General features: G+C 44.4%; 1 long non-coding RNA gene across 1 annotated transcript in view; it reads left to right on the top strand.

Moving 5' to 3' along the window:
- Positions 1–24,021, top strand: part of LOC103663226 — a 118,464-nt gene that overhangs the window by 79,259 nt on the left and 15,184 nt on the right. Inside the window, exons 5-12 of the long non-coding RNA XR_005831853.1 lie at positions 2,016–2,097; positions 11,536–11,725; positions 12,100–12,404; positions 18,401–18,542; positions 20,858–21,193; positions 21,794–21,945; positions 22,767–22,900; positions 23,201–23,426. This is a non-coding gene — a long non-coding RNA (uncharacterized LOC103663226). The remainder of the gene's footprint in view (positions 1–2,015; positions 2,098–11,535; positions 11,726–12,099; positions 12,405–18,400; positions 18,543–20,857; positions 21,194–21,793; positions 21,946–22,766; positions 22,901–23,200; positions 23,427–24,021) is intronic.

Below are 24,021 nucleotides of genomic sequence, written 5' to 3'. Positions count from 1 at the left end.
TCTTCCAAAGGGCAGGTCAGTCTCCAACAACACAGAATTAGAGGCCCCAGAATGTCCCTAGTGCCAAGGCCGAGAGACCACGCAAACCCAGTGGGCCCTTCCTTACATCGAGAGCGCGCTCTCCAGGTGTGAATTAACAAAGCAAACCTTAAAGCTTCCTCCTGCCCTCCCTCTACCAGGTGGGGTTGGATCAGGGGAGGGTCCCTAACTAAAGGGAGAGGAAACGTTACCACCCTGCTGTCTAGGCAGGGAACGTGGCACTGTTCAGAGGATAGTCAGAAATCCTGTCTTCAGGTCCCAGCATCCTAAGTATGACAGTCCGGGACAGAGGGCAAGTTCAGTTAAACCAGGCTGCTGCACAGATCACCTGAGCCTTCTCCTTTTTTTCTTTTTTTTTTAAGAGCAGCCAAGTGTCTGTAGTCAACCCCAGATATGCAGAAGTCTTCTCGAATACGGCTGATCTTTGAACAGCATGGGTTTGAACTGCATGGGTTCACTTGTACGTGGGTGTTTTTCGATAAATACAGTACAGTACTGTGAATGTATTTGCTCTTCCTTATGATTTTCTTAAGAGCGTGTTCTTTTCTCTAGCTTTATTGTAAGAATGCACTGTATAAGGTACGTAACATACAAAATATGTGTTAATTGGCTTTCTGTTATCAGTAAGGCTTCTGTTTACTAGTAAAGTTTTGGGAAAGTCAAAAGTTGTTCAAGGATTTTTGACTGTGTGAAAGGTCAGCACCCCTAACTTCTGAGTTGGTCAAGGGTCAACCGTAATATTACTGGAAGTCAATGACACTCTTAAAATTTAAATATGGCATTTGCTCCTAAGTTGAAACGCCTGTAAAACTTTTGTATTGTCTTATCGTGTGTATGAAGTACTAGTTTAAATTTTACAAGTGGCCTTGCAATCCTGCCACTATAATATAGCCACTAGCTACATGTGGCTATTTAAACTTAAATTAGTTGAGGTTAAATAAAATTTAAAATTCATTCCTCCAACACACCAGTCACCTGGAAAGTGCTCTGTAGCCACATGTGCCTACTGGCTACTGAACCGGACAGTGCGGACAAAGAACGTTTCTATCATCACAGAAAATTCTGTTGGACAAACTGCCTTATAAGCCATTTCTAAGGATGCTTGCCAGTGTGCACAATCTTCTAGCAGCTGAGGCACCAGGGCAAACACTTTGCATTATTTCATTATCATTGTCTGTTAGACCTGTCTTGCTGGGAGGGACCATCTTTTGTTAGACATGCAATTTTGTGAAGGGTGTATGTAATGGAAATTGGATAATATATCAGATGATTGAAACTGATTTTCCAGAAGGTGTAACAATGTAAAATTCAAGTAGATAACCTCTATAAGGCATTTCTGATCTAAGTCAAGTGTGTATTGTTAAATATTAATTCCATTAAGGTATGTCAGCAGGGAATTAAGATATGTGACCCAAATATATTTCTTTCTAGTAATTGAGTGTAATAGAGAACTCGTGCTCAGTGGATCTTAACCAGGGATAAGTCAGGATGGAGGGAGGTGGGAGGATCGGAAAGACCTGGGAGTTCCTGCAACATGCATAGGTTGCCCCCATGTAGGGTTTGTCAGAATGGCGGGGCGGGTGGGTGGGGCGGGAAGGTCTTGAAATATTTTGAAAATATTTCCCATGTAATCCCACTGCACCCAACCCAGGTGAGTATTGTTTAGAGATACTAAAGGAAAATGCTTAATGTGCCTCTTTCCCATTGTATGACGGGGGCAGGTAGCTCTAAAAAGACGCCTGTGCCCCACCTCTAGATCTAATTCTGCGCTCTTTGGGCGGGCTCAGTTCTCACTGTCCCTCTTTCAAAAGACCCACTGGTTGTTTCCAGCGACCCCTCCCACTGGGTCACTTAGAATGCCCCGCTGGGTTTCGAACATGTGCCTTAGGCATTCCCTTCCAGTATCAGTGTCTGTCTCCAGCAGACTTGTGCAAGCTGCCTATTACAATCCCTTCTCGGATGCATTTTCTTATCAGTGCCTGGGGTGATGATATTGTGTGCTGCTGATCAGAGAGGTGTCACATGCCCCGGGACGCGGTGGCCAGAGAGGACACTCGGGTAAGGACATTCAGGAGCCCCGTTTGTATTTTTTGCTCAGGTCGAAGCATATGCTTTCACAGGAAGGTGGGCCATGGGTGTCTGATTAGGGCTAAAAATATTCTCTAAGAGGACCTCATCAAGCCCTTGTGCAACTGTTTAGGTTGAGAATTCAGTTTGGTCCTAGAGTGTGGCTCGTTTTTGTTAAGATTAGACAGCTATTACTAACTAGGGAGAAGCCTAACCATCCGTCAGACTGAGGGCTAGCTCTGCTGATGGATAGAAAACTTTCAACACCCTTATCCCAACCCTCATTTGAACTGGAATTTCACGCCATGTTTTCAAGGCATATTAGACCTCAATGGACCTGTGTGTGTTTTTCGCTTTTGTTTTTTCTGTTAATGCATTTAAAATAGCTCTACTCCCTTCTACATTTTCTTTATCCTTGGTTTCAGATTTTCCTTTGGCAGAAATCCAGTTTTCCCTACGATATGTAAAATGCTGATTACTTGGGATTTTAAAACCATAAGGTGGAACTCATATCATTGGGAAACTGTCCAGAATATAAAGTCCTTTCGGTGGCATGTTGCACAACATATGACATAAGCAAAAAATGTTCTAGCATCCCCAGCAAATGTCCAACCCTAGCTTCCTGCATCTCTTTAGGGCAGCAGAATCTGTTGGTTGTGAAGGTAAAAAGAAGGTATGAAAACAAGGAGCCTGGAACAGACTGTAAATCAGTAGGTTTGGTTCCATCTCTGAAAAGTCTTTGTGAACGTTCCTCTGTTGGGTCTCCCAGGGCTTGGGATGTCAGGGGTGTGAAATGCCCTAAGATTCTGGAGATCTGTCAGGGTTTGTCTTTTCTAGAATACCCAACTAAAAGGGGAAGGAGAATGTTAAAGCCATGTGTAGTTTTGGTGTAAAAAATTCAGTAATCCCAAGGGAGGAAGGGAGGAAAGGAGGGAGTGAGCGAGCGGGAGGGAGGACTCTAGCGTGACTTGCTGCGACCACATCATTCATTAGCAAATGTAACTGTTATGTGCCAGACACCGTGGTAGGACGTGGCTACGTGGCATGATACCTGATAACACACGTACTTGGTCTTTGTCGTGCATTCCTGGCACAGAGCTCCTAAAATCCTTGGAATTTTCAGAGTGTTAGGAATATCTTTTGTATGCTAATGAGGTGACCGAATACAGGCCCTTAGATAGCTTCAGGATAGGGTTGGTTACAAGAAACCACCCCTGTGAGAAGGCTAGAACTGTGAGCCCTGCCTCCCACTCCCAGGGAGGAGAGGCGCTAGAGATTTAATTCAATCACCAGTGGCCAGTGGTTTAGTGAATGATTTAGTAAAGAAGCTTCCATAAAATCTCTGAAACAATGAGGCAAACGGAGCTTTCAGGTTGATCAAGAGGTCGATTTGCTGAGAGGGTGACACACACACAGGGTTAGAAGTTCTGGATACCGCCCCCCCATCCCTCCATGCGTTGCCCTATGAACCTCTTCCATTTGGCTGTTACTGAGTTGTATCCTTTATAATAAAACTGTAGTAGAGAGTAGAGTGCTTTCGTGAGTTGTAGCAAGTTATTGAACCTGAGTGGGTGTCATGGGAACCTCCAAATCTCTAGTCAGTTGGGCAGATGTTCAGGTGTCCTGGGGACCCCACTTGTGGCTGGTGTCTAAAGTGGGGGCATCTTGTGGGACTGAGCCCTTAATTTGTATTAACATTGGGTAGTGTCAGCACTGAATTGAACTATTGGATACCCGGTTAGTGCCAGAGCATTGGAAGATTGATAGGTATTGGAAGGACGTCACTGGAAATAAAATGGTGAGCAAGAGCGGACCTGTTTCTGCTCTTAAAAAACTTACAAATACCTTAATGCATCTGTTGGGTTATTTAACACTATGCTGCGTATCACCCACCTCCAGATCCGCTCAGCCTGGCCTTTAGAGAGCGACCTTTATGGACCACATCCATGGGCACCCTGCCCTTTGTCTCTGGTTGGATTTGACCAATAGGGAGCCCTGGTGGGCAATTGAAGGGAGGGGGTGAGTGAGGTCAGTCAGGGTACGTACTCTCCTCACTTCCTCCTCGGGAAGATGCCTTGGGCTATGTCCCGAGACAGAATCCCACTTCTCCTTTCAAGACAGTCTTCTCTACATGGCTTTCTCCTCCTTCCAGGTTCTGCTAACCACTGCTCCTCCTCGTCTCCTTGTGACTTGAGGTGGGAACAGTGCTTCCGCTCTTAATCCTGAATTACTGCCCCCATAATTCCTCATGGCTTTTTTTTTTTTTTTTTTAACATCCTAGGTACACCTTTATAAAAAGTTCCAGGGTAAATAAACCTTATTTGAATGATTCTGATTTGAGCAAGCCATCTTATTGGGACCCTATCTAATATAAGCACCGTTCACTTAAATGCCAGATTTGCTGGCAAATACGTTGATTTTTGTTTTAACATAGTGGATGCTAAACCAGCCATTGAGCTGCTGCTTGAGAAGGTCACCCTCGTTAGCAATGATGAAATCACTTCGTGGAATGCTTATCTTGGTAGGTCCTTTGGCAAGGGAGTACACATTCAGTGAGGGGAAGAGAAGGGGAACTAGGCCATCGGTTCTGTTTAACAGCATTTGGAACTGCAATGTAGTTGCCAAAGTGCTCTTCTTACCCATTACGATTCTGGCATTAATACTATATTCCAGGCTTGGAAGATACAGGAATAGCCTAAGGTTTATACCAACATGATACATTCTGATGAGAGGCTGATAAATGTTGTAGAAAGTGACTGTTGTTAACTGTTTTGTTGGTGAAGTCAAACAGGATAGGAGCACTCGAAAGCTCAATAATTGTGCCTAGAACGTGTTTCCTTCCATGAGAAGCATCACGTTTGTTACTGATCTTTTCATACGAGCCCACCCCAGCACCTTCCCTAGAATCTCTCACAGGCCGGTTTTTCCAAATGATGAATGTCTCGTAAAAAGAGACACGTTTATAGGTTTGCCTTTCATAGGAGTTACTTTGAGCCTCCTTTCTTCCTTATTTTGCTTTCCAAAGCCATTACTGAAATATAAATTGGGGTGGCCAGACCAGATTATCAGACATGGTTTCAGCCTGTATATAAGAATCTGTTGATCTGTAGATAAGAGGGAAAGGTGTTCTCCCAAGATGCTAGATGATTACATCTCAGGAGAATTGGTGAGAGACACCTTCATCCTTGATCGTTAACCTTGAGAGATAGGGGCACCTGGGTGGTTCAGTCTGTTAAGCGTCTGCCTTCAGCTCAGGTCATGATCCCAGGGTCCTGGGATCGAGGCTGCATCAGGCTCCCTGCTCAGCGGGAACCCTGCTTCTCTCTCTGCCTCTGCTGCTCTCTCTCTCTCATGAATAAATAAATAAAATTAAAAAAAACAAACTAAAAGCCTTTGGAGATGAAAGGCAATTTCAAAGTTCATTTGCCCTCTAATACTGTAGACGAGGAAACTAAGACCGAGAGGTACTAGATAAGAGACTCACCTGAGAACACAGCTTGCATTAGTGTATTGGGGCTGCCGTAACAAAGGACCACAAACCAAGTGGCATAAATGACAGAAATTTATTGTCCCCAAGTTCTGGAGGCTAGAAGTCCAAAATCAAGGTGTTGGCAGGATTGGTTTCTTCTGAGGGCTGGGAGGGACGAATCTGTTCCCAGTGTCTCTCCTCGGCTCGTCAGTGGCTGTCTTCACCCCATCTTCATTCATATCCTCTTCCCACGAGGTGTGTCTGTGTCCGAATGTTCCCTTCTTACAAGTTCACTGTCATACTGGATTAGGGCCCACCCCGATGACCTCATTTTAACTTGATTACCTCCATAAAGCCCCTATTTCCAAAATGAAGTGACGTTCTAAGGTACAGTGTCTAGGACTTCAATGTGTGAATTGGGGGGGAATACAATACAGCCCATCGCAAGAGCTGCCCAAACACTGACTAGAACCTCGGTCTTCTGATGCCCTTGTTCATTGTTTTCCTCTCTTGCACCCTGTGCCTATTAATATTCATATTCTCATTGCTGCAGAGAAGATGTGTTCTTTTTCACGGACATAGGATACAGGGGCGTGTCAGAACCTCCAATTTTTTCAGACATTGCAAATGATTCAATTTAGGAGAATATCAGGTCAAAGTAAGTTCAGAGGAGTAAGGATTCTTATTAACATAGCCTGAAAATAAAATCATCTTGGAGGTAAGCAATGAATTTTTTATTATTATGTGGCTGATAATATTGAACCTTTTGAGTGAGAGATGAAGTTCCCCTCGACTTGTCCCATAACCTGCAGCTGATATGATCACACTGTGGTGATAAATGTGTTTGTCCAATTATTTTCCTCTTTGATGTGGATCTCGCTGTCCCTGGAGCAAAGGCTTCCACGGCAGCAAGCCTTCCCTCTAGATGTCCTGTGATGAGGCTTTGGCAGAACCATTGCCAATCCTGCATTTAATTCTCCTAAAATCATTTTGTCAGTGGAGAGATGCTTAAAGCATCTAAAGGTTATGAGGCAGCCACATTGGTGCCAAATATCTGAGGGAAATGTTTGCATATTTGTAGGAAGATATTTTTGTTATGTTATGCCAAGTGGTCTTTTAGAGAAGGCGGATGTAAACAAAACAAGACAAATTGAGAAAAAAGACAAAAACACCAAACCTTTTAAGTTTTTAGTTTATGTACCGTGTCTTCAAGGTCAATGTGGCTTGCTCACCCTTGCGTTAATGAAAATTGCTTTCATTAAAAGTTGGAACAGAAGAAAAATAACAAGTCGTTGGACTCGTCGGTAATGACCGCATGCTCCTTGTTCTGATGGGGCCCACTGTGCTCATTTTGAAGGTGGGAAAACTGATGATCAGAGAAAAACATCGAAACATCATCAGCTCACGTGCACTCCCTCCTAGACCAAGGTGCCTGTCACCCAGGGCAGCACCTGGGATGCAGAACTCTGACACACTGGACCAAGGGGCCATCCTAACAACCCAGTACATTCACTAGCGGTACCCTTAGGTCTGGACGAGGCCAACTTAACTAAGTCACAGAATATGCCTCTTGGCACTTAAAAGAGGTAGTAGTGTCTAGGATTTGCCCCTTGTATCCTTCTGCTTCTTAGCATTTCCCGAAGCATCACCAGTCTTTCAATATACGCCAAGGAAAAAACTTTCAGTGGTGAAACAGATTTGGAAGATGCCACGTACTCTGTCTCTCCTTAGCTACTCATCATCCCTATTGGAATATTGAAGCCTTGCACCCTATCTTCGCTGTAAGAAGAAACTTTAACTTTCTTCAGTTGGGTGCTTGCCAAGTCATCTGATCTTGGAACCATTTGTTTATGTAAAAGCTGTAAGTTGCATGCAACACATTTTGAGAAATGCTGTCTAAAATTTGCATAAGTTGAAGAGAGAAATTGAAGAACAATGTATATACTGAAAAACAATTTTGATCAAGTTCATAGATGGTCAGGCAAGAGCTTTGCAGAGATATCCCTATAGACACTTGTGTGACAGTCCTTAGAATCACCCACAAAAGATTCCTTGTGGCTATTGGCAGGGATGGAGCAGTACGCTGGGCTGGCCAGGCTTTTCGCTCATTAGGTTCTTTCTTAATTGTGAGGGTGTGGATGACTGTGTGTGTGTGTGTGTGTGTGTGTGTCCGTGTGTGTCCTGGATAATCAGATGGCTTAAAAAAGAAAAAAGTTTTGGGAAAAGAGTGAGAAGGCAGGAAGTGTTTTTGGCATTGATCATGGATTTGTGATGAGACATCTCTCAGTTCTGTTCCTCCACTGGTCAGGGTGGGTGTTACTGCTTAGCCCTGTGTCCCTCTGTCATCAGGCAGCCCCTTAGGACCCAGCAGGCCTCCCTCAACACTTGGGACCTCAGCGAATGCTGTCTGAAGGTGGAGAGGGGGAGGAGGAGAAGGTTGTCAGGCTGATGACATAATGTCTAAGTGTTTGGGTCACCTCGGGAGGAGCAGAGTGTTGGGTACGAAGGGCCATGTCCCTGCTGAGGGAGATGTGAATGGACTGTTAGACACCCTACAGCAGCCTGACTGGCTGTGCAGGATGCTGGTAGTTACATGTTCCAGCAACAAAGACCCTTTGGTTTTATGAAAGAAACTATCTTGGGCTAGCTGAAGAGAAAAAGATACTTTGGGTAGGTACTTGAGCATGCAATGGAATTTAAACAATGTGAACAGCCAAATCTTAAGAAAGTTCGGAAAATGACAGCTCAAGGTATGTGTCTGTAACTCCCAGTCTCTGTGAGTCTTACCTCTCGTTTGGGGTAAATGTCCACTCTCATCTATTTAGATAGGACACATCGGTTTATTGAGGAGAGAGTGGCAATACCTTGATCTCAAGGAAAGCTGGTCCTCTGTTCAGCCCCCGGGGATGAATCGTGACAGTCTCAACTAGTCACAGTTATTTAATTTCGTGTTGTCAGTAACTGGTCTAGGGGCAGCCACGTGACCCAGGATGAATGCAAGAGCTATAAATAGGAGGAGGCTGGATATGGATACTGGGAAAGCTTTTGTCTTCTCAATAAAAAGGAATGACAGAATCATGGGGCATGGCTCTTTCTTTCTTTGCTTTGCCCCTCGTCTGGCATTCAGACATGATGCCCGGTGATGCAGCAGCCTTGTTGGGACCATGACGTAACAAGCACCAGAAGAAAGTTGTGTGCTAGGAACAGAGGGTGCAAAGGAGAAAGAACAAGGTCCTTCTGTGGTTGAAGGACCCACACCAACCCTGGACCTAACACCACCCGATTTGTACTTATTTGAGGAGAATGATACCCTGGTACTTGAAATCATAGTGCACTTTATATACCACACGTGCAACCAAAATCATTTCTAGGCGAAAAGTTATGTAGTATAAATACAGATGTCAGGAGCCAGCCCCGATGATCAGAGTAGGAGTTTCGGATCTTTAATGGGGAGGTATTCCCCCATTAAAGTGTCTACGAAAGCCACCTTGGAGCCTTGAGATCTCACCAAACCCTCTCTGTGCCAGTACACACCTGTCCTGGATAGAATTAATCAACTCATTAATTAACTAATTTACTAATTGTATTGATTCCTTGTTATCTGCCAGATATAGGTTTGTTTGTTTGTTTTCCTCCAGTGCTGGGGATAGACTGGAGAGGACAGAGAAGATGCTGGCTGTCATTTCCCTAAGGGAGAGTAGGCGGTAAACGAGAATAAATGAAGTGAATGGTTTGAGATAATGAGAAGTTCTGTATGCGATAGGAAAGGGCCGTTGCGCTGGGAGCTGTGGGAGGTGTGCATGTGGCCTGACACGGTGATAGTTGACATGAGCGTTGAGTTGCAGAAGGGAGCCAGCTGTGGGAGACGAGGCCCAGGCTTCTCGGGAGGGACAGTGGCGCAGAGCCCTGGGCAGGAATGAGCATGGGCTGCTAGAGACACAGACTGAATCATGAATGGGCGTCCACTGCGAGGGGATGTGGGAGGCCGCCCATGCTCGTCTTGTTGTAACCATTCCGGCCACTGGGCTCATGGCCTTGTGATGTATCTCGAGGCTGCTGACAGGGCTTGCTGTCACACGGGTGATGTTTCCTATCTTCTGCTTCAGGCTGTGAAAGCCCAGGGAATGGGACAGCTTGGGCGGGTTTATGTGTAATAGATGGTGGTCAAGGTGACGGACCTTCTTTCCCTTCGAGAATGCTCAGCCACAGCACCGAGCTCCCCAGGGCCCTGACTTCCTTTGGGATGGCGTCAAGTCCATTCTGGAAGGACTGGCCGAGCGTTCAGCGGGCTCACAGCTGCTTCAGCACCACACCCCAGTCACCCGCTCGAGTTATAGTCCCCACGCTTGACCTATTCCCTGTGGCAAGGCCAACACAGAGAGGCAGGAAGCCTGGCGGGGCCCCTGGCTTTGACTCACAGCCTGTCATGACTGGTCCTATCTGACATCATTTTCAAGTGACACTTATCAGTGAAGCAGTCACATGAGGTCACAAGGCTCGAAGCTCCCTCAGAAGTCCTCCTGCCCTGCATCCGCTCATGTATCTGGCATTACCCAGAACAAAAGTGTGGGATGTCCCCATCCCGACCTCGAGCAGGTTGCCTGCTGATCCAGGTGTTCACCTAGTTCCGGTAGAGAATCCAGTTCTTTTTCCCCGAACACCTGAACTTGGGGGGACAGTTAGAACGTAATTATATCCCTGGGCTGTTAGATTGCCTCTGGGGTCCTGTGTCATGAATGGGACCCCAGCAATGTGTTCCCCTGAGGAGGGCAAGCAGGCCTGGAAATACCCAAACTACCATTTCAAAACCCTGGTTCACTTCTCCTGGATCTGGGACCCAACCAATCACAAAATACCAAAATTGGAAGACACTCCGGTGATTAATACCCCTCCTCTTCTAGATGGGGAAAGGGGGAAATGAGCTGACCAGGGTTAGTATTCACTCTACAGAGAAAGGCTCTTTGGGATCCACATGGATCTTTCTCAGATGTTTACAGCATTTTGTTGTAACGTGCTGCCTTGACGTAGGGAGCAAATGAAAACAAAACAAAACTCAGGTGTCACCGATGTGCATAAAGTTCTTCGTTCCTCCGTCTGGTTCGAATCACCATCCTATGTAGTGGGCATTCCTTTTTCTCGTTTCACAGACAAGGAAAGTGAAGGAAGTGAGTCCATTTAGTTAGTAGGTGGCGACACTGAACTCAAGCTTAGGCCTTCTGGTTTTTATTTGATAGCATTCCCAAGTCCAGCTCCACTTTTGTCCTCTGGGGGTTTAGGGGCAAAGCAGAAATTAGCCCTAACTTAGGCAGGGTGGGGTCCACAGCAGGCGTCCTCAGTGCTAGGGGCAGGTGTTCTCAGGTGCTCGGACCTCTAAGGAGAGGATTCGGATTTTTAGCGAACCGCTCTCACCTTGGCGTGTGAATACTTCCCTCTTAAAGCCCCTGTATCTGAGGCAGGGTTCCCATGGAGCCTAACATAACTTCCTTTAAATGCCGCCTCCAGGACACAGTGGCACATAAAAGCCCAGGCCGTTAGAACCAACTGGCTCTGTCCGAATCCTGGCTCCAGCACTTATTGCGGGTGACCTGAGACATCCATCGCTTAACCTTGCACTGTCTCAGTGTTCTTACCTGTAAAATGGGGCTAGCAGTAGTACCCTTGTGGGAAGGCGGTTACAGACGAGAAAGAGGTAAGGCATTTAGAAGAGGAAGCGCTCTGTAAAGGTCAGTGGCTGCTTTATTTGCTCTCCACACAACAGAAGGAATTCTGCCACAGATCTGAGTTTTCTCCAGCAGTATAAAAAGAATACGTTCACGGTTCCTGACGATTGGTAGGCATCCCAGGGCAGAAGTATGTAAAGATACACTCACGTACAGTGCACAGCTGGACTCCAGAGACTCGTCTCTTGCAGACCCTCTACTACAAGGGTACCTTCTTCTCTGTCACTGTCTCCCCTCCAGCAGCCGAAGGCTTTGGCTCGCCCACCTGAGAAGCTAAAGCTTGCCTGGAAGTTATGCCTACAGAAGAAAGAGAAGTAAGAGCCTCTTATGTAACCTGAAGAGTACGAAAGCTCCAGTGATAAAAACCACTGCCCTGAACTTTTCCAAAGCACAATAAATCTCTGCCTACGATTCTCCAGTCCTTGGCAAGGTATCCTTTGTCTGGTTTTTGTAGACTAGGAAAAAAGTTAATGAACCCACTCCCGTTAGGTTGTGTCTTTGTGCTTAAAGACTATAAAGGGGCTACTATTTCAACTAAGTCCTGTCATCTAAAATACGCCCCATATTTGTTTTATGGTTGCTCAGCGATATTCTGACTTTAATTTGATTCTTTCCCGTGAATTTGGGTATTCCCTCAAGCAAGGCTGAGGCTCCCTCTCCCCCTTCTCTCTTTCTGTTCCTTTTTTTTTTTTTTCTTTTTTTGCTTCTACTTTTTGTTTAAATCATCTCTCTCCTGACCTTTCAGTGGCTCAGCCCTTTTTTTCTTCTTTTTTTCTTTCTTTCTTTCCTTTTTTTTTTTTGCAGTGCACGCGCGAGGCTGGAACACAGAGCCAAGACACAAACCACGAAGCAACAGCTCAGCCTCCCAGAGCGAGTGGGCTTTGTGCTATTTCTGGCCAGAGCAGATGTGGCCTCGGTGGGCTGTGGAGAACAATATCCCTCAGGTAAAAATAAATTATTAAGATTAGGAGCAAAATGATGCAAATCCTTCATTCCCAAACAGATCATGAACTGGGAACCGTGCGGAAAGACCCCTGGGTTGGGAATCAGTCAGGTGTCCTGCCCTGGATTTCTTCCAGATTACTCTACCAATCAGCAGTCTGGTCTCGGTGAGTACGTACGACTTACACATACATTTTTTAAATCAACAACAACAAAAATAGGGCAAATGCAGTCACTAAACTGAGTGCCACCCCCGAGTTCTAGGCAACAATCCTAACGTTTTGACCAGCTCACTTGAGAACGAGTTGAGTACGTGGTGGATTCCTCCTTAATCCCGTGTCCCCTCCTCCCACCCCAGAGATAAACACTGTCCTGAACCTTCAGACTCTCATACTTTTTCTGTGGACACCTGCACCTTTCAACAGTAGGTCCTGCTGTTCTGCAGGTTTTGAAACTTGAAGTAAATGGGAGCACGCCCTATGTTCTGCCACTTGCTTTTTTTTTTTTTTTTTTAATCATTAGATTTCAGCACCATAGCTCCGGTCTATTCGTTTTAACCGCTCTGTGGTGCCGTGTTTCATGGACAGACCACCCTATGTTTTATGTGTCCTCCTGTGATGAACAATGAGGTTGCTTCTAATTTTGCACCATTACAAACGATGCTTCAGTGAGTGTTTTTACACATTTCCTATGCTAACATGCAGAAGTTTCTCTAAGATAGCGTTTTTTCAAAATGTTTTGTCTATACCCACTGTTAAAGATACACTTTACGTGGACACCCAGCACACGGGTTACAATTGTGTGTGCACATATATGGGAAATTAAAGTTTCTCAAAATAATATCCTTATTTTCTATGCAGTTATAACCCAGTTTAGTGTGGTCCAGCAAAAAATGTGCTGGTTACAATGTACTGAAGTGATCCTCTGACCCGTCTCCACGAAGAATTAGATAAACACTGTTCTGGGACACATGGAATTGCTGGGTTATACCCGGTTTCAAATTGAGGAATTTATGTCTTTGTGAGTTCATGTTATGCACTGAAATGGAGAGTTGCATTTAGCTAGCATTCTAGCTAAAGAAGGAGGCTTTCTAGCCTCCTAGAAGGAGGCTTTTAGGTTATTTTGTGTGTCCTGTCACTGGAAATGGAAGTCCTATTTTAAGTTTCTGGGCTTTAATTTTTCATCTGTCACAAGAAGCCAAAACAAAACAAAAATACTAGACTCTTCAATAATTTGTAAACTTGCTGTCTCTTCAGCCCCCGGGTCCTGGGGAGGACTTCGGGGTAGGCCACAAAGTGTGTGAGTTGACAGGGGTTAGAGCAGGGAAGGGAATAGAATGAGTAGATGGAATCCTGGGCCTTTCCCCACAGTTCCTTCCAAAGGACTCTGTTAATATTTCTCCATTGTATTTCCATTAGATTTAATTGGCCAAAAAAAAAAAATGTGTGCAGCTTGAAAATATTCTTAAACTATGAGTTTAAATGCTCTCCAAGGCTCTTTCTGGATCTAAACGTGAATGAAAATAACTGTTGAGTCCCTGGGCCATTTCAACTTGTAGCCAGAACCAAAGAACGTGGTGGTTTCGGGGGTAGGGCTCTGGCAAGCAGGGCTGGCCCACCTAAGAGTCCGCCCGTCCCTCCCGCCACTGTGGGAGCCGACTAGGTCCCGAAGGGCAGTGAGCTCGGGGCACTCTCCAGCTGGGGCTGCCACCTTGGGGACAGCCATTTCTGTCCTGTCCTACGGGCTTCATGGCCATGAGGCTGCTCTAAGAAATCATTGTTTTCATCGTGCTTGTTTATTCCGTGACTAAGGACCTAACGGACGTGCTCATGGTGAAGCTTATTTGCTCAGCAGGGTACACACCCAGTGCAACCGCTCTATTCACAGAGATGGCATTTTATTATCAGTTTAATGAAACTTTCAGCTCCTCTCAGGTTCATTTTTGCCGTCCCAAATATAGTAAGGTCATAAAAAGAGGAAGAAAAAAAAAAAAAAAAACAATTGGTAGTGAGTTGGTAGGAAAGTGACTTTGGGGTGGGCAGCTGTGAATTTACGTGGACTCGTGGGTTCCTTCCTCGATAGGCTTGCTTCTGCCTTGCTCTCCGCACCTCCGCGGGCCTGGCTGCCTGCCCCCTCCCAGCCGCAGCCCTTCCCTTCAATTTGTCCTGCTTGCATTTCATCTCCCGTAATCACTGTTTTCATCACATCCCTCCCAGGCTCCGGAAGCCTCCAGGGATCTTCATTTCCCACCACGTGGAGTCTGGAAGCCGCTGTTAGCGAGGCTTCTCATCTATTCTTTCCTTACCTCTTCGGCTTTATTTCCTCTGCCAGATGTGGTTCTGGTTCCCGGGGCTTAGAGATAATGGAATTTTTGTACACACATCACCACCCGTCCCCGCACACACACCCCAAATTTGAAATCCGCATCATTTTTTTTTTAAGATTTTATTTATTTGAGAGACAGAGCAAGCACAAGGAGGGAGGGGCAGAGGGAGAAGCAGACTCCCCGCTGAGCAGGGAGCCCAACACAGGGCTCGATCCCAGGACCCCGGGATCATGACCTGAGCCGAAGGCAGACGCTTAACCAACTGAGCCACCCAGGCGTGCCAGCATCATTTTTCTTAAGGATTGCTTCCCTCGCCTATAGGCTTCTGCAGCGGGGCTGTGGGACCCTCCGGGGACAGCAGGGGCAGGGAAGCAGTTTATGCCCCTCTGTCCCTCCATATCCTGGGAGAAGATGAGGCTCACTAAAGTGCTTGCTGAAAAGCTCTGCCGGTTTGACAAGACAGGCAGAATGCACCCAACTCAGAAGACAAATATGAAAGATATTAAATTTCAAGACAGGAAGGGCTGGTTCAAACCCTTGGAAAAAGATCCGCCCTGGATAAGGCAACATTCAGCAGGTCACTGAGCCCCGGAAAAGATGCTGTGGGGGCTGGTAGAGGAGAGACCGGAGAAGGCTTCCCTATCGGAGCAGGCTTATCACATCTGCAAATAGAGTTTCTTTTCACCTTTTTATTTATTGTGCTCTGTGTGCGTGTTTAGTGGCCACGTCCTTTGTCTGGAATGATCTCCATAAGTCCTCATTCTCCCACTTAGCAGGTGGATGATTTGGGGCAAGTTTCTTTATCCATAAAGTAGAAGTAATAATGGTACATAGTATATGGCGCTGTTATGAGGACTGAATGACGTTATGCATCTGAAGAGCCCAGAACATGGTCCAAGACCAAGATACTAGCTATTATTTCTGTTATAAGTACATGTAATCTCTTAATTTGAGCAGCTGCTGAAATTCCACCTTCTCTCAAATACCCTCCGGTCACTTGAGTTGAGCAAGCATTCACTGAGCGCTCAGGACATGCTGGGCACTGATAGGACACTGATGATATTGTAACATGTTGACCTTGCCCTTGGGTAGCTCACCTTCTAGTACGGAAGACAAACCCATAAGTAGATTATTTCAGGTTTTTATTTTTAGTTATTTTTTAAGAGCTAGAGCATGCGCGTGAGGGGGAGGGGCAGAGGGACAGAGAGAATCTTAAGATCTTAAATAGGCTCCACACCCAGCGCTGAACCCCATGGGGCGGGGGCTTGGTCTCACACCCTGAGATGACCTGAGTTGAAATCAAGAGTCAGACGTTCAACAGACTGAGCCCCCCAGGTGCCCCAGGTTCTTTCAGTTCAAGGCTGGGCTGTGCAGTGTGGTCACCATGAGCCACGTGCTGCTGCAGAGACTACATTGAGACGTGTTCTCTGTGTAAAATACACATCGGAGTTTTAAGACTTGGTTTGGTAAGAGAATGTAAAATATCTAATACTAGCCAGTAAGGTATTGATTACCTGTTGAAATAACGACATTCTGGGCATACCGGGTTAAATAAAACAATTAAGTATTTGTATTGAAGTGTAGTTGACACACGAGGTTGCCTTGGTTTCAGGTGCACAACATAGTGAGTCAACAAGTCTGTGCATTCCCCCGTGCTCACGCCACATACGGTTTCCATCCATCCCCATAGGTCGCACTCACGACACCACTGAATCCATTCCCTGTGCTGTACCTTTTATCCTTGTGACATACTCATTCCATCACTGGAAGTCTGTACCTCCCACTCCCCTGCACCCATTTTGCCCATCTCCCCACCACCCTGCCCTCTGGCAACCATGAGTTTGTTCTCTGTATTTATGGGTCTGTTTTTGCTGTTTAATTACTTTTTTGTAGATTCCCTATATAACTGAAATCATGGTATTTGTCTTTCTCTGACTTATTTCACTTAGTATAATACCCTCTAGGACCATCCGTATTATTGCTACACACACACACACACTACATTTTCTTTAGCCATTAATCTATCGGTGGACACTTGAATTGCTTCCATATCTTGGCTATTGTAAATAATGCTGCAGTAAACGTAGGGGTACTTATATCTTTTCAAACTAGTGTTTTCTTTTTCTTTGGGTAAATACCCAGCAGTGGAATTACGGGATCATACGGTGTTTTTATTTTTAATTTTTTGAGGACCCTCCATGCTGTTTTCCCACAGCGGCTGCACCGGTTTGCATTCCCACCAACAGTGCACAAGCGTCCCTCTCCTGCCTCTGCTCACCAACACTTGCTATTTCTTGCCTTTTTGAATCTAGGCATTCTCACAGATATAAGGTGACACCTCATTGTGGTTTTGATTTGTGTTTCCCTGATGATGAGTGATGTTGACCATCTTTCCATGTGTCTGTTGGCCACCTGGATGTTTTCTATGGAAACATGTCTCTTCATATCCTCTGCCCCGTCTTAATCAGATTTTTTGCTTTTTTGGTGCTGAGTTGCATAAGTTCTTTTTATATTTTGGATATTAACCCTTATCAGATATATCATTTACAAATAACTTCTCCCATTCAGTAGTTAGCCTTTCTGTTTTGTGGATGGTTTCCCTCTCTCTGCAAAAGATTTTTATTTTGGTGTAGTCCCAATAGTTTGGTTTTGTGTCCCTTGTCTGAGAAGACATACCTAGAAAAATGTTGCTAAGGTCAATGTCAAAAAGATGACTGCCTATGTTTTCTTCTAGTAGTTTTATGGTCTCCAGTCTCAAATTTAGGTCTTTAATCCATTTTGAGGTTTGTGTTTTGTTTTTTTTTTTGTATGATATAAGAAAGTGGTCCAGTTTCATTCTTCAGCATGTAGCTGTCCACTTTTCTCAGCACCATTTATTGAAGACACTGTCTTTTCCTTTTGTCTATTCTTGCCTCCTTTGTTGTAGATTAATTGACCATATAGTTGTGGGTTTATTTCTGGGCTCTTTATTCTGTTCTGTTGATCTATGCGTCTGTTTTTGTGCCAGTACCATACTGTTTTAATACTAGAGCTTTGTAGTATATCTTTGAATCTGGGATTGTGGTATCTCTAGGTTTGTTCTTAAGATTGCTTTGGCTCTTTGGGGTCTTTTGTGGTTTCCATACAAAGCTCAGTATTATTTATTCAGTTGTGTGAAAAATGCTGTTGGTGTTTTGATAGGGACTGCACTGAATCTACAGATTGTTCATACTGTACATACAATCTATAGGTAGTTCATACTACCCAAACCCATTGGAGGTCAGTGAGAGATGAACGGGTGTGAATGCAGTCATGTACATTCTCCTTGGACCCCACAAATGAGAACATATCAAAAGTTCTCACCATCCTCTGGGATTCTCATTCATTAGGTCTATGCTCTACCGAGCAATCTTAGGCTGCTCTCCACTCCCTAGGACTATGTGCAGAAGGGAGTATTGGTTCTTCCAATCCATGAGCATGGAATAATTTTCAGAGTATAGGTCTTTCACCTCCTTGGTTAAATTTATTCCTAGGTATTTTATCTTGGTGTTGCAATTGTAAACAGAATTGTTTTCTTAATTTCACTCTCCGCTACTTCCTTATTGGTGTACGGAAATGCAACTGACTTCCAGGTATTTGTGTCCTGCAACTTTATAGAATTCTTCTGATAGTTTCTTAGTGGTGTCTTTAGGGTTTTCTACATAGAGTATCATGTCATCCAGAAATAATGATCAGTTAACTTCTTCCTTACCCTCCTTACCAAAAAAAAAAATTAATTTCACCTGTTTCCTTTTAATTTTTAAAAGCTGTATTACTAGAAAACCTAAATGTACGTGGCTCCTGTTCTATTTCTGTCAGACAGTGCTGGTCTCTGGTGATACAGGGTGCTGTGGGAACCCAGAGGGGCAGCATGTCGTCCGGCTTGGGGGTGAAGGAGTGCTGCCTGGAGGAGCGGATGCATACGGAGCTGAGTCTTAAAGGTGGTGCAGAGGTTATCCAGGTAAGGACACATCTTGAGGGTATTCTGGATTGAGGTAACAGGAAAGCCAGGGGACATGTGGTGTTGGAAGGCAGTTGGTCGTTCCCAGCCTAAGGTGTTATGAGTTGGGGACTGGAAGATGATGAACATTTAACATTCAGTAGTCATTAAACACCCTGGTTCTTGTCTTACACGTGAGGTCTGGTTATGTTTCCACTCTTTGTTTGCAGTTTTGGGCTATCAGCTGTTGATAGTTGGACGTTTATGTCTCTACAAGAGTAGGACTATCCTGGAAGATAGGCCTAATGCACGCACATATGCTGCTTGGAAGGCAGAATGCCATTTTCCCTTCTGCACATAGTCCTAAAGACCTAATGAATGAGAAACCTAGAGGAAGGTGAGAGCTTTTGCTACATTCTCATTCATCGGGTCCAAGGAGAGTATATGTGACTGCATTCACACCCGTTTATCACTGACCTTCAGTGGGACTACCTCCCACCCCCAAACTCTCACCAATAAGGAATACAGTTGACTTTTGAACAACACAGGTTGAACTGCACTGGTCCATTTGTATGCAGATTTTTTTACAGGACAGTACTGTATTTGCTCTTAATATTATTTCTCTAGCTTACTTTAAGAATACAGTATATAATACATATAACATTATAAAATATGTGTTGACTATTTGTGTTATCAGTCAGGCTTCCAGTCAACAGGCTATCAGTGAAGTTTTGGGGGAGTCAGAAATTATACATGGATTTTTGACCATTGAGAATTGGTGCCCTTGCCGCCTGTGTTCTTCAAGGGCCAACTGTATAATCATTTATCCGATGATATAAATTTGGAAGCTCATTATATCCATTCTATCCCAAATCACCCTCAAGTCTTCTGCCTTTAGTAACTAATTACTAAAAGGACTTTTAGTAGGTCATACAAGGTGAAAGAGGAGTGGCAAAAGGAGACAGTGCCAACCTGAGTGGATGGAGAAGCTGGAGAGTGCGAAGCCATCTTCAAGGTCTGCTTCTCCCTCTTTAACGTACACGTGACTCACACGGGGATCTTGTGAAGATGCCAGTTGTAATCCAGTACGTCTAGGGGCGGGAGCAACAATCTGTATTTTTATTCAGCTTCCCGATGAGGTCAGTCTGCTGGTCCACGGACTTCAAGTTGCAAGGTCTTCAGAGTCAGTTTAGTTCTCTCCCGCAGCTGGAATGGACATTGCCGCAGCCCTGATGAGTCATTAGAGGCCTGGGAGGGAAGACCGATAGCCCCTTTGTGCTTCGCCGCCGTCGCCTCTGTGGAGCGAGTCTAATTGTTGGAACCGTTTTTCTTGTCCTAGACACTATCTGGGAAATTTCTGTGCATTGGTCCTTGTTCTATTTTTGGAACCCCTGAGATAATGAACGTGATCTCTCTTTCTCATGACAGCCATTTGGAAATCCGAAGAGCATTTTTCTATTTCCCTTAATTCTTCTTTTCAGTAGATTGAATCTCCTCATCTCCTTTAGCTGTTAATGATAGGACCCCCCGGACTGTCCCGGGAATCTGTGCTGTAAGTGTACCTCTCCTAATTGAGTACAGCATTCCAAGCTTTGTCTGAACATCAGAGAGTAAAAGGGGCCTATTACCTATTTGGCTGTTGATTCTCTGCTTCTGCCAGAATCCTCAGTCATCTTGGCATGTTGACTACTCATTGGGTGTCAGTGCTTCTGAACCCTTAGTGGACCGAGCTAGAGAAATGTATGTACGCTTATGTGTACATTTCTGTCCATGTGATTTTCTTGTTTGTCCATCCATCCATCCATCTATAGGAAACCCTGAGTTTATAGTGATACTTTTACTCCAGTTCAACTGCATAGGTTTACTCTAGTTTTCTCCCTTTGCACATTTATAACTAACTCCCTTCCCTAGGACTCAAAACCCGCCTTCTATTATCTTGAAGACAGTTACCTGTGTGATCAAACCCTTGGGTAAAACCAAGCTTCAGTCCACCACCACTGCCCTCTCCCCAGTCATGCTATGTTCACGCCGCTCACGTTCCAACACACTCCCACTTCTCCTGGGACCCAGCTAATAGCTTTTGGGATGAATTATTTGGGAAGGGATGGGAAGGGGGTAGAATGAGAAGGACGAAAAAGTTGTTTTTTCTCTTCTGACTTCTAATTTAGTGAATTATACTAACACGTTTTCTAATATTGACTCATCCTTGGACTTTCACATTGTGCCCTGCTTTTTCTCCTCTTTCATTTAAGACTTCTTGGTAAGTTAATTCATTTCACTGATGTGAAAGGGCTTTGTAGACATTCCTTTAAATTCATCTCCTTTGATTTCTACAGGGGAAACACAAAGCTTTTCCTAACTTTGTGGATTTCTTCAGAGCCTTTGCTTTTGGAAATGCTACCAGAATTATGGCTGCATTTTTAGTGGTGGAAATTATTGATATGTCTCAAAAGCCAGGAATCAGAGAACATCTGCTCTCCAATGGTGATGTAGGACTTTCACCAAAGCCACACCAGTATTTATAATACGCTATTGAGTTTTTCTCATGGAAAAACAACTAAGATTCCTAACATTTCCTGGAGTTTCAAAAAAAAAAAAAAAAGAAGGAAGAATTCGACTAGATGTCCATTTGTTAGCCCACATTGGAAAGGATCAGCCTTAAAGAATAATTGGTGAGCAAATCAATATCGATACCACTCTCCTTCATCTCTTCATATCCAGCCTGCCCCCAAAGATTTTCTTGGAACCCACAAGGTTAATTGAAAAGATAAATCGGCTTTGGAAAGCATTTGCATTTTAAGCGAGATGGAATTTGGGGAAGTGCCATGCAGACATTTATCATTCTATAAATCATAATTATTGTCAGTGACCCAAAACCAGGAGCAGGTTATGATGGTTAAATAATGTCCCGAGTTTTGCTCTTTGGGAAAGCCTTTGTCCCCCACTTGATCATTACCACTTTGCCTTGGATCTTTTAGGCCTAAAGTGCATATGTTGCTTATATTTAATTTTGGAGGCAACCATTTTGTAGATGCGATCTCCCGCCTCTGACAGATAAGGCCTGGATTGCTCTCCTTTTTATATTTCATTATTCACACTTTCTTCCCCATCTCCCACCAACCCTCCCACCATTTCTATTTAAGAAAGATATTTATTATGTATGTAGATTTCCCCAAAAAGGTCTACCTATGCCACATGCGCACGCGCGTATCTGCCCACAGTACATGTGGACTTCTCTGTATGTGCTTTTTAACTTTTTTTTTCTTGACTAGGTCACTCCTGAAGGAACATCTGAGTATGACAAAAGCTGATAGAAGAGAAGGATGATACTTTTTGGTTGTGAGGTTTCACCTCAATGTGAATTTTCACCATGATAAGTCAACTGTTGGGGAACTGTGCCTGCCTCTGGTCATCCACAGAAAGGGTAATTATCCAAATAAGGACATGCCGGAAAACAGAATAATTAGAAGTTGCATTTTAGAAGCATGCTCGTCCATAAAACTGGTAGGTCACTTTCGTTTTAGAAGTCCATCAGCTGGAATATTGTCTGAGTCTGTGATCAGAGCATTCATTCATTCATTCAACAAACATCTAATGAGAGCCTTCCAGGTGCTAGAGAAGAATTAATAAGCCCAGAGAAACATGGTCCCTGATAGTAAATTTAACAACTGGTTTTCCCTAAAACGAAAGCTCTGATTTTTCATATTTACAAATATGAAAAATCAGAGTGTAGATGTTCCCACCGTAACCAGTTTCAGGCTACCCCTGTTCCTCATTGCCTGGCACACAGAAACTGGCAACCACCATCATATTCATATCTGGATCATTAGGCTTACTTTACCAAACTAAAGAAGAAACTCATGACCTACAGGGGAAAAGTCTAAGATGTGGAGAAGGGTCTGAAGGATGCACACCGGATTCGGTACGATAACCTCAGAAAGACGTAGGACATTCCTTTTTCTTTTTCACTGAAAAGTCTGTAAAATGTGAATTTTAGTATGTATTTTAGAACTTTTAAAGAAAGCATTTACAGTGTCCAAATGGAAAAAGCATAGGTTTCACATGATGTGGGCCCAACAGTGACCAAACGCATAGTAGATACGAGAATCCTTGCTAAATGCTGTTGTTATTTCCCTGGTGAAAAGTGACTTCAAGTATTGACAGAAGGTAAGTATTCCAGTTGTTGCTGTAGAACAAATCACCCCAAAACTGTAGCTTAAGCCAGTGCTCGTGTTTATTTCACAGGTTTACAATTTTGGTGGAACAGCATGGGGACATCGTATCCCTTCTACTTGGCATCAGGTGGGGTGGAGAAGTAGAAGACGGTGGATGCTGGCTGTGGGCTGGGGCCCCTCCACGTGGCTGCTTTTCTCCCAAAGGTGAGTGTCCCCAAAGAGCCAGGTTCAAGCTCTGTCAGCTTGTATGTCCTCACCTTAGAAGTCACAGCACATATGGGGCGCCTGGGTGGCACAGCGGTTAGGCGTCTGCCTCCGGCTCAGGGCGTGATCCCGGCGTTATGGGATCGAGCCCCACGTCAGGCTCCTCCGCTGGGAGCCTGCTTCTTCCTCTCCCACTCCCCCTGCTTGTGTTCCCTCTCTCGCTGGCTGTCTCTATCTCTGTCGAATGAATAAATAAAATCTTAAAAAAGCACACAACATCTTTTCTCCACATTCTCTTAGGGTGCTCACAAGGCACCACCCAGGTCCAAGAAGGGGAAAATTAGACTCGACCTCGCTTGCTGGGCAAGTTCTGCAAGAATGTATGTGACTGGAATATTAATGTGGCCATTTTTGGAAAAGACAGCCTGCTCCAAGAAATTCTCTCCTTGTCGATATTATCTGCACCCCATATCTGCAGAGAAAACATGGAAAGTTAGCCAGATGGTCTCAGTTGCCCAGTTGAATTGTGAGTATTATAACTTCACTCCAAAAGCAATGCATTGTAAAAGCTGTAAATTCTTATGTGAGAAACCCAGCAAATGTTAGCATTGTATTTCCCATGTGAATTGTCAAATTTATCTTTACAGAGATGGTGGGAGCCTACCTTTGTTTGCATTTGAGAAATAATCTTAGAGACAAAAATACAAACTCAGAGTCCAACCAAGCAAAGAGCACAGAAAGGAGATTCATGAAAATGAATGTTTTTCAAAGGAATTTCAGATATTCTTTTCAATGCATATAGGTGTCCTCCTTCTTACCTGCCAGCCACGGGATACACGAGGTTATGTTGAACTTAATATGGTGCTTGAGAGTCCAGTGCATTCCTCCTATTTACTTACTTATTAGGGTTTGAGTCAGTTCATCCATTTATTTGTATCCTCAACGTCCCTTGGTTCCCCCTGGGGCATGCATGAATAGAGCAGATTAACAGGAGACTACTCACCAAATATGTGTGGATTACCCAGAGAGTAGCACTTAGAGAACTGTCAGAAACCTCCAACTCCTCCAGTCTACTCGCTTGGAATCTTACTTTATGGTAGGAATTGGTAGCCCCAAACCAG

The sequence above is a fragment of the Ursus maritimus genome, unplaced genomic scaffold (genome assembly GCF_017311325.1).
Source record: "Ursus maritimus isolate PB19 unplaced genomic scaffold, ASM1731132v1 scaffold_34, whole genome shotgun sequence".
NCBI lineage: Eukaryota > Metazoa > Chordata > Mammalia > Carnivora > Ursidae > Ursus > Ursus maritimus.
The sequence above is the reverse complement of the archived record's forward strand: the minus strand, read 5'-3'. Positions and strand labels throughout refer to the sequence as shown.